The 9011-nt window shown below is 40.6% G+C and overlaps 1 long non-coding RNA gene across 2 annotated transcripts; it reads left to right on the top strand.

Moving 5' to 3' along the window:
* Window positions 1-212: 212 nt before the first annotated feature.
* LOC131910370 (uncharacterized) lies at window positions 213-8349 on the top strand. Of its 2 annotated transcripts, none has more exons than XR_009379118.1 (4): window positions 213-323; window positions 5055-5208; window positions 7165-7231; window positions 8063-8349. It is a non-coding gene; the product is annotated as an uncharacterized LOC131910370 (long non-coding RNA). The 2 variants fall into 2 exon arrangements; XR_009379117.1 differs by lacking the exon at window positions 5055-5208 and adding an exon at window positions 6223-6325 and having other exon boundaries at window positions 223-323.
* The last annotated feature ends 662 nt before the right edge of the window (window positions 8350-9011 follow it).

The following is a 9011-nucleotide window of genomic DNA, read 5'->3' on the forward strand; positions in this document are numbered from 1 at the left end:
TCAAGAACTATATAATCATTACTTCTGTGTCATTGTAATAAAACCCCTGGCACAACCACTTAAAAAGACAGACTTATTTTGGTCACAGTTTCAGTGGGTTGGATCCATTGTGGCAGAGATTTAATCCATCACAGAAGAATCAGCTCATCACAGAAGGGATTCAACCCATTATAGCAGAGATTCCGTCCATTATGATGGAGATTCAGCCCATCATGGAGGAATGTCAGCCCATCACAGAGGGAATTCAGTCCATCATGGCAGAGAGAGTGAGTCTATCCTGGAGGGAATTCAGTCCATCGTGGTGAGAAGGGCAAAGCAAACAGGTCAGGTCACATAATGGCATCCGGGAAGCAAAGAATTGAGTTTGAAAAATATTTGTGGGCATCACAGAGAAACAGAAACACAAATGGTCTTTAAATCTACACACACACACACACACACACACACACACACATTTAATTTCATATGTAACATATACATGAGAGCTATGTCGCTATCCATTTTCTAACTGGGTAAAGGGTCTACAAGTGGACATAATACACTGCGGAGGTTGAGAGATGGTGATATCTGGTGTATCCTTTACAAAGAGCAGTGGACATATATTAGAATAATCTTTACGAAAGGAAATGGATAGATACTGCCAAGATTCAGAATGTATTCCTTACCACATGACCCCCTAAGTTGCCCTTCAGAGCACTGCCTCAGTCCCTGAAGTCCGGGCTTCATTTTAACTCTCTCGAACACCAGTGTGTTCTCCACTTGACTCATAGCATCATTTCAGGAATCTTATACAAATGGAATAATACAGCATATCACCTCCTGTGACTGACTTTTTTTCATTCACTGTAATTGTCTAGAGATTCAAGTTATGTGCGTTAATTGTTTTCTATTCTTTTTGTAGTTCTTTTTAATGTCCGAATATCTATGGAGTGAATGTACTACAGTTTTTTTTAAAGTGTTTGCCCATTGTAGGACATATGGGTTCTTTTCAGTTTGGGGACACTTTAAATAAAGGTGCCATCGACAGTTTTATGCAGAAATTTCCTTGTGATGACATGTTTTTATTTCTCCGGGATACATGTAATCACTCAGTCCTGTGGTAATTATGTGCTTTGATTTTTAAGGAACTGCCAAGCGTTGACAGAATTGCTGCACATAATACTCTTACCAGCCATGTGTGAGAGATCCCGTCTCTTTGCCGCCTCACTAATGGAGAAATATTGCCAAACTAATGCTATTGTGTTTACCTGAGTCCTCTCACAAGCTTTCACTATGTTCTTCTATGCTAGAGATTTATAAATAGAAAGAAAAGACAGGAAGACAGGGAGGCAGAGGTGATTGTCAGACTCCAGTGCAGGTGCAAAGCCCGGGCAAAGAAGAAAGGTCAGACTGCAACATCTTATACTGCAATGCAGACCTAAGAAAGCTTAGAGAGGCCATGGAAAGTTTACAAACAAGGTGTCCTCTTTCTGTGTCCCCACCACGCCCCACACCCAGTCTCTAACCTGGTAAGAGTGCTTCTCAGATACAGGCCATAGTGGATTTCATACACAGCAGCTGGGCTCTCTCCCCGTTATGCTACCAGTAGATGGAGATAGGAGAGACACATTCTCATGGCTATAGCAATCATTAGGGGATAATGTGTAAAACGATGCAAAATAAACACATGAATGCATATGCATGGAATTATGTTAGTCGGCTTTTCATTGCCATAACAAATACTTGAGATAAATCAAACTGGAAACATAAAAGAAGAGGGCTGTTTTTTCCTGGCAGTTTTGTGTATTTTAGTCCATGACTAATTGGCCGTTGTTTTAGTACAAGCACATAGCAGAAGAGATAAGTTCCCCTGACGGCATGAGGTGGGTATGGAAAAAAGTAAGAGGCTGAGGTCCCAACCTCCCCTTGAAAGCTATGACCCCAATGACCAAAGGATACCTCGGTTGCTGAAGTGCTTGCTTCACACACATGAAGAAGTGAGAACCCACAGACAAGGGTAGGCATGGTGGTACATGCTCACAATCCCAGAAAAGTTCATCTAGCTCACTTGGAGGATTTCCGGGCCAACGAGAGATTCTGCCTCTAAAAGTGGGAAGCAGGAGCTGGAGAGAGGCTTAGCACTTAAAAGCACTTGCTGCTATTGCAGAGGCCCCAGGTTTGGTTCTACGTACCCACAGAGAAGCTCACAACTATCTGTAACCCCAGATACCCAGTGCCCTCTTCTGACCTCCACAGGCACCAAGAACTCCTTCTAGCATGGCTTGGTCCTGGAAACCTGACTGGGGTGACGAGAGAATGCAGAAAGGACAGACAGGCCCATGTACAGAAAGTCTAGGATCAAGCGGGCCATGCTCACTCTGATGGAGCAGTACAATTATGCAATAGCCCCAGGCTAGTTCGTTATGTAGAGCAGATGGGGGAGGGCGTGGCTGGTCTCTAGATGGGGTCTGTGTAAGGGAACACTCTTAGGTTGCAATCATCCTACAGGAGGGAAGTACAGTTTTTTTACACACTGGTAAATCACTCCTAAACACTCATACTTGGACCAAAGGAAGGTTTTGCCGTGCCTTTGAGGCTCACCTGGAAGAAGGCTTTGCCAATTCCATTAGCCCAAGGCATTGGTTCTTGTCAATAACACACATTCATGTGGGCACACACATGCACAAGCATGTGCACGCCCACACACACAACACACACAAATGAACATGTGCAACCTCCCCCCACACACACACAGATAGGCATACACATGCACTAACATATGCGTCCCCCACACACACACACAAAAGAATCTTATTTGCCACTATACACCTGTCTTATTAGAACCCATTACTATATTTGTGTATTTATATATATTTCCCACCTGAAAATGATAGACAGATAGGAGTAAATATTAGTAAAGGGGGCATGTTACTGAGAACTAATGTTTCAAAGGTAGAATATTAAAATCATAACAGCAGAAAAAAGTATATTCTCTTGTTCCTTTCTTCACTTTGCTGTCTTTCAGACTTCAAGTCTAATGTCAAATTTTCACAGATGCCTCCCTTGGCTCCCAGCATTAAACGGGACCTTGTATATGCTCATCATCAGGGTCCACTTGTAGAAAGTACAATCTACCTTAATTATACTTATTTCAACCAAGTTCCATTGAATCATAACTCTCTGTGGAAGTTTCTAAGGAATGTGATACAGCAATCCTGAATGTTTGGGAAACATATTTAAATGTTAAATCCACTCTGATGCTGCACTTGAAGTAAAGGGAAATGACCTAGCTGGCTTGTTAGAAGTCTTTCAGGCTCTTAGAACCACTGTGCCTTGTTAATCTGGTGAGTCCATTCATAGTGGGGAAGCCAAGACGGGGCCCATTGAAAACTGGTGAGCACTGCATGGAAAACAGGATAGTAAGTGGAGGTCAGTGTTTCACTTTCAGATCAGCTCCCCACTCCCTTGTGTATCGATAAGCACACAGGAACACACAGGTTTACTTCTGAATTTGAACATGGAAACTTTCATTTAAAAAAAAAAACAAAGAAACCAGGAAACACTTGTACGTGGTAACGTACAATTACCCACTCTTGTCCCTTCTGTGCAGTTCAGCCTTCTTTGTAAACACCACATGACGTGACGACTATCCTAAGAAGGGATTGTATTATAGAGATTTTTACATTATTCATAAATTCCTCATTCATTCTTATGTCCTTCCACTTTACATTTTATTAGCAACTGTGTTTTACATACATGTCTAATGGGGGGGGGGGTTATCCGAGGATAACAGAAGGTAGAAAAGATGTACAGGCCTAGGCTTATGACCAGTTGTAATGAAGTTAATGGACCACAGGCATAATCTTCTGAGGGAAGCAGACTCCAAAGGAGCCATCTTTAAAATGACAACTGCTTATCAATGGGGTTTATGAGGTACGCTAAATGAGGCTATCCAACTCCATTGAACAGGCTTTGTTGTGAAAATGTTACACATGCATACTTAGTCCAACAAAGCTGGAAACCCTTGACCACAAAATCACAGGCAAGTGTCGCTTTCAGTGAGCTTTAACATGGCCACGGAAATTTTAACAAGAAAAGAAAGAAGCTTGTGTTCCTAAAAGTTGCATCCAGTAAAAAGTATCACAGAGTTGGCAAGTGCCTTGTGTTTCTGTACCTGGGTTGGTTTACCTAACATAACAGTCTCTAGTTCCATCCATGTTGTAGCAAATTACAGGATTTCATTCTTCTATACCTAAAGAGTATTCTAGTGTGTGTATATAAACCACATTTCTTTTAACCATAAGTTTAGGAACATTTAGGCTATTCTCAGCTGCTTAGCTAGTTATTGGAAAAAGTGCCATAAAAGCTGGAGTTTTCCTTGTCTTGTCTGGCCCACGGTCAGAACAAATCTCTCTCACCCACCAGTCCCACAGCCACTCAGACCCAAGTAAACACACAGAGACTTATATTACTTATAAACTGTATGGCCGCATCAGGCTTCTTGTTATCTAGTTTTTATATCTTAAATTAACCCATTTCTATTAATCTATAAGTTGTCACATGGCTTGTGGCTTACCGGTATCTTTTACATGTTTCTTGTCATGGCGGCAGCTGGCAGTGTCTCTCTGACTCAGCCTTCCACTTCCCAGAATTCTCCTCCTTGTCCCACCTATACTTCCTGCCTGGCTACTGGCCAATCAGTGTTTTATTTATTAACCAATCAGAGCAACACATTTGACATACAGAGCATCCCATAGCGAGGGAGTACAGATGTCTCTGACAAAGTGACTTTGTTTCCTTTGGCTGTATATGCAGTACTGGGATGGCTGGATCACTCAGCAGTTCTAATTTGAATATCTTATGGAACCTCCATATTGTCTCCATAACAGCCATCCTAATCCACCAAGAATGGATAAGGGCTCCTCATTCATCACACCCCTGCCTTGCTGAGGGTATTGAAGTTGAAGGCTAACCATAGAAACTAGTCCAGTAAGCAGAGGTTTCCCACTGCAAGAACTCATGAGTGAAGACCCAGGAATAATGTTTTGACATGAAGGATTGAATTTTTGTTCTAGGCGACAGCATCACAGTATAGCCTAGAATTCACTGCATAGACCAGGCTGGCCTGGAACTCAGAGTGGTCTACCCATTTCCAAGGCCTGCACCACCACAGTCAGCCAAAGACTGAACTTTAAATGGTGTGGAGCCTTTGGAAAAATCCTATTGCAGGTAAAAATTCGGAGATGTTTCTACTGCTGCAGTGGCTGAGAGTGCAAGGAGGAGGTGAACAGGTTTCAGGAAATCCACCTGGAAGACCCTCTGGACAAAAGTGAACTGTCAATGTTCCCTTTACAGTACACAGATGTGCGGGTCTAAGTTGTACCTGAGAATTTAGCTTTGAGTGAAGAAGTTGGTAAACCACCGGGCTTTATTTACCAAAGATGAGATTTACCAGTACTTCCTTAGCCTGGTTGTCCATTTCTGCTCATTAAGAAGATACATGTTCCTATAGCTTTCAGCTTCTTATTGTTAAGCAAGACTTTTATTGCTTCCTAAATATGGAGAGTAGAGGCAGAAAGTATCTTCTGTCAACTGAAAATGAAATCCATGTGTGTTTATCTAAAGTTCTACTCAGAACTGAGTATTTACACATCAAGAAAAAACAAACACTGGTTTCTTGTTAAAGGAGTAAATCTTATATTGCATTTCCAGTTTTACAAATAAAATGGTTTGTAGCACCACAGACTTCTACAAGAGATCAGCCCATGGATACCATCCTGTTGTTATGGCTAGACTTATCTATGTCTGAGTCTATCATGTTACTCATTTTAAACATATTTGCAAAGATTAATGTGACATTTTATATTAAGATTTATTTTATCTACATTTCTTTGACATATGGATTTGAGACACTTTTATTTTCAGTAAGTTTTCATGATTAAAAAATAGCAAAAGTCAACCTCCTTACTTTATATTCAATTTACCAAGTCTACAATTTAAAAAAATTAATACCCAGTTATTTAGCAGAGATTTATCATTATGCTATGAAAAAAAAGATTAACAACCTCTTGTCTAAAGCATATTGGTGAAATGATACTTTTCATTTTGAAGAGGGGGAAAGCTGCCCTACACAGACCATATATCATGTCACGCCCCATTAGCATTCAGGATAGAAGACATTTCTACCAAGATTCTTGAATATGCTTTGACACAGTGAAAATATCCCAAGAATTTCTTTTAAAGGCCCATACAATGTACCCTCCGACTGTCGATGTGTTGAGACAATCTGCAGCTTCTCTGGGAAAGAAACACGTGACAGAACTAATCCATCATCCAAAGCAAACAGGTTCGTAGAAGAGACTGTCTGGTACTACTCAGTTATCATAGTTTGAACTTACGCACCACAGTCGTGACTTCATGAACTGAAGATACAGCTCTGCACGGGTGTTTTCTGGGAGGTGAAGTTTAATTCAGTCACTTGAAGGGTAAAAGTTTAAGAGGTTTTCAGCAAACCAGTTGAGACTAGGTCTACTGCAATGGCTTATAAAGTTATGGAAAAGAGTTTTGAAAAGTGAAGTAACTGATTTTGAGGAACAGCTTGCATGAAACAAGGAAGCCATTGCTTCTTGAAAGATCAAAAGGCCTTTTCTGAAACTCCATTCCCACCACCACAAGGGGGGAACCTGCTACTTTTGCTTTCTATTGCTCTCCACTTGCCTGCTACAGCACTCTTTGAAGAGCAGTTACTTCCTGTATGCTCTTTGCTCTCACAATAACAAAGCTGATGAGGATGGCCCCAGATCCCTGATATCTACAGAGAAATCCTGCTGCCACTCTAGTGGACAGGTAACACCCAATCCCGCTTTGAATCCCCTGAGTGCTAAGGGTGCTTCATTGTTAGGACCTATGTAACATTTGGAAGGAATACAAATGCAAGAAGAGCAGGGGTGTGTGTTTTTACCTTTTTATTGCCTACAGCATATGGGGGGGACATTAGGAGGATGGGTGCACAGTGGATAGTGGGTGGGTGGATAGATGGATGCATGCATGGATGGATGGATGGATGGATGGATGGATGGATGGATGGACGGTTGCATGGGTGGATGTTGAGAGCCAATCTTACTCATGACACCCAGACTCTTTCATAAGCATTCTTAGTGCACTCTAACTCTCCTTTCTCTCCAGTGACTGGCAGTTGCATTGATGTTTCTTCTTGATCCAAAGAATGTTCAAACAAAGCTAGCAATAGAACGTGAGTTTTATTTGGGTTTTATGTACTTTGAGTGGAATGTTGGACTTAATGATCTCCACTTGTCTCTTTATCTTAACTAAGCAGAGGTGGAACAAAGTTCTATGGAGTTTTTACCAAATTCATACTTTTGAAATTATTGTTAACAAATATTAAAATCAAGATAATCTAAGTTCATTCAATCCTGGATCTTCCTTTTACATTCTTTATAGGAGAAAACTTAACCAAAGTACTACACTTTTAGTTATGTATACTAGTTCTGGATAAATTCTTTGAAGACAGGCCCAGTGTCCTCTGGTTCAACCACTACCCAAGGTCAAGCAGGAAATGCACACTTATTTCTCAGCAAACATTTCCTGAGAGTCTGGTCCGTAGCTCTTACTGTGTGATACATCCCTGGTTTTCTCTTTCTTACCAATGTGGACCCCAAGCCCCAAATCCAATAACTCTTCCAGACATAACTTCATTTGGGGAATAGATTGGTCAGTGCTTACTTATAAAGCTGAGGTAAGGTAAAATCTGAAAACTTTCTGTGACTTTTTTAAAAATATATTTTAAAACACACCTTGATCAGCTTCAGTAACACAAGCTGAGAAGTTCAGAAATGCCTTGTTCAAAATCCAGAGGTTCTTCAGGTCTCTAGAGCTCCTTTCAGCTCTTTTTAACAATTGCCCATTTTTAAGGCAACCTTTCTCATCACTTCTTGTGTTCAATAAACACAGGACTTGTGACTCTCACTAAGGTGTAAACATTCTTGAGTCAACTTCTGCTGTTTGCCACAAGTCCCAGGACCCTGTAGAGTGTGATGAATTTCTCCTGATTTCATTTCCCTAGGCATCAAAGACCACAAACGTAAAAGGAAAGAGCAGAGAACATCAACACGCCACCTCGATAAAGGACAAACCAGGAATAAATCATGAAGTGACTGTCGATAGAAATTTAAAGCACAAAATTTTATTTTCTTTTTAATCTGTTGCTATAAAGCATTTGCCATCTCTGGAAACAGAGCGAACCTGACAGCTTTGTGTTGACACCCACATTTCTCGTTATAGACATCTCCCGTGTCTGTCCTGAAGCAAAAATAAATTTTGCTTTTTAAGCTTTTGATGATAAAAATCTCATCTGAAGGCTCATAAATGATCCTTTATTATCTATATTAATAATGAATAAATGTCTTTTGAGTACCCCTGATCTTTCCCATTAATAGTGCCAGATGTATTATGGATAACCTTTTGATTTAACAGCACAAACTCTGAAACAGCATTAAACACTAAAGGACTGGGTCTCAGGAGTTACGGAGGTCAGAAATATATGCATTTCTTTTAGTTCTGTGTGTCCATTAGGAGGCAGGAATGCTATCAGTATTTATTATTTATTTATTGTGTGTGTATATATGTGTGCATGTGTGTGCATGTGAGTGTGTCGTCTAAAAACCAAACCCATAAACTTTTATGTTCTGCAGCCTTTTAAAACTCACATGTTACAGTTTCCCCCACAACCTTCTCTTCTAGAAAGCATGAACTTAGAGAACTAAAATAATTTGGCAGTTCTACACATCTCTGCTTCATTTCTCTCCTGTTTCCTATATAAAGGAACTCTCTCCCTCTCACTACTTCATCTGCAGTTGGGGAAATTCCAGCCGGAAGGACTCTCACACATTTTCTTGAAAGGAAGGATGGTTACTGAGAATTGAGCTGTTTCTCCCTCAGATGTTTTAACTCAACTTTGGGGGTTGCCTTTTCTATTACTCAATACCCTCTTGCTCTATCACCACGCTCAGAGA

The sequence above is a fragment of the Peromyscus eremicus genome, chromosome 5 (assembly GCF_949786415.1).
Source record: "Peromyscus eremicus chromosome 5, PerEre_H2_v1, whole genome shotgun sequence".
In the NCBI taxonomy this organism is placed as follows: Eukaryota; Metazoa; Chordata; class Mammalia; order Rodentia; family Cricetidae; genus Peromyscus; species Peromyscus eremicus.